At 39.7% G+C, this 2103-nt stretch overlaps 1 protein-coding gene across 1 annotated transcript in view; it reads left to right on the top strand.

The window, feature by feature from the left end:
• The window catches only part of LOC107086731 (multidrug resistance-associated protein 4-like), a 76551-nt gene that overhangs the window by 65899 nt on the left and 8549 nt on the right, over nt 1-2103 (top strand). The gene's annotated exons all lie outside the window — the stretch shown is intronic.

Genomic DNA, 2103 nt, shown 5'->3' with positions numbered 1-2103 from the left:
TTCATAGTGTAATGCCACGTTCACATCCCTTGCGCTTTTTGCAGCAAAAAAAGGCGCTGCTGCTTTATTTCTGACGCTGCTCAGAGGACCATCTTTTTTTTTTTTTTGAAGTTTTTACGGCACTAGTGGCTCGTTTTTTCGACAGTAGGCTGACAGAAAAGGACCACAGGCCAGGTTCAAACCCGGGTTGAGGACGAAGGCCTCCGTGCATGGGTCCTGCAGTAAAATAAATCCAGATGCTTCTGCTGCTCCTGTGTTAAATGGCAGAGAGCAGCTTTGCTACATTTGTTGCGATAAGTTGATAAAAAGTAGTTTTAACATATTTTTGTGTAAGAAAGTCCACCTGAAAACATCGTCTATACAATCAGTTCATCCAGATTACCATCCTGCCTTAAAATATTATTTCTCTGTTGGAGCCGCTCAGACTCCCACATAGCGGCGGTGCGCTGTCACTGGGAATCCCCAGCAGCAGCGTCCTCAGGCCCTGTCACCTCTTTGAATTTTTTCCTCTACTGTTGGTCGCGGCTGGTCATAGATGTAAGCGTTTTTCAGGTATGTGGTACAAACTGCAGGCACCAGGATAATAAAAGCAAACATATTTTGCCGCCAGGTTTCGACATTTTAAGTTAATTCAGGCATTAATAAACTGTTTCAGAGGAGTGATCATTGCAATCTGCATCAGTCTCCCTGCCCAGCTTCTCTGATTGGTTGACGTGGCATGTCGAGCAGCAAAAGTTCAATTTTTTCCAACTCCAGCATCGGCTGCTTTGGAAATTTTGAACATTTGAGCATAGTTTCCAGGGGTAAACTTTCCAAAAACAGGGCGTACAATGTATGGCCGTATGCATTGGAACCTCCTGAGGTTTGTAGGTTCTGTATGGTTTCCCACAATCTCTTGGGTGACAGGCGGCATAGCTCACCTCATGGAGGTTAACTTTTTTTTTTTTTTTGGGTAATTCTAATGTGATCGGCTTCATTCATGTGTTTGTTGCTTAATGAAGGCTGTCTGTATTCAGCACAGTAGTATAGAGTACCTTTTTTACCGTCGACCCTGCAAAAGGTGAAAGAATAGGAGCTACAATTGGAGTCAGTCTAAAGCTCTATTTGAGTTGAACTGTAAGCCAGAATCATCAAAATGGTAAATATTGAAGACCTTTATAATTAATTCAAATATTCCATTATTGATGTCACCTAGATACAGTCATATTCAAGGTTAAAGAAGTTATTTCAGCAATTCAATTACACACAAAAAGTCTTTATTTCAGTCTGTTGTGACATTTCAGATTAGAAAATAACATCATGCCAGAAACACTTCTTACTTTAACGAAAATGATTATTATTATAGTCCTTTGTGGTCATAATTTTTCACAAATAGACTCCGAATTGAAGCTTTACTTTTTGAAATACCATGTTCTATCTTATGAAGATACACCTGCAGAGAATTATTGAAAGGCGTATACCAAAGAGTGTTTAACCCACTGATTATCACAAGTGCTGCAGATTCTTTTCAATATAGAGCAGCCATTTTTTAGATCTCAAAAACACAATTAGTGTGGAATAATACCAGCATGGCTGTAATCAGCATAAGATGACCAGAACCATCTCTTTACGATTAGACTGGATTTTTCCCTGAGCTACAAGCTAACTCATGGTAATCCAAGTTTAAGAAGTAGCCTAGCGGTGCTAATCCTAGCTGTTGGCTTAGTAAATGCTGACTTTTCTGTGTACACTCCGTATGATTTACTTCCTATAAGGAGGGAAAAGCTTAGCTGTGAAATGTTCCATTTGTAAAAGACTTTTTTAAATTAGATTCCCTGGTTCTATGTTCAAACCTGCAGCCAGTACAGGGACCAAACGTTTAAATTCCTTAGTTTGCTGTTGAAGTATTTTCTCTGGTTATGACAAACACCTTTTAGAAATGACCCATTATGGTTCCTACAGTTAGCCTGGTGCTGAAAAGATGGAGTTTAAAGGTATAGTGGAGGATTTTCATCAATTTTGGGGAAGATCCCTCTTGTTTTAGTCTTAAAATTTGCTGTTTCCATAGCTCACTGTGTCTGAACCATCTTATCCCAGAATGCTTTATGAGGAGAGCTCTCCTCA

The sequence above is a fragment of the Cyprinodon variegatus genome, unplaced genomic scaffold (assembly GCF_000732505.1).
Source record: "Cyprinodon variegatus isolate N-32 unplaced genomic scaffold, C_variegatus-1.0 Scaffold9, whole genome shotgun sequence".
In the NCBI taxonomy this organism is placed as follows: domain Eukaryota; kingdom Metazoa; phylum Chordata; class Actinopteri; order Cyprinodontiformes; family Cyprinodontidae; genus Cyprinodon; species Cyprinodon variegatus.
Note: the sequence above shows the minus strand (reverse complement) of the source record. Positions and strands in the feature narration are given on the sequence as shown.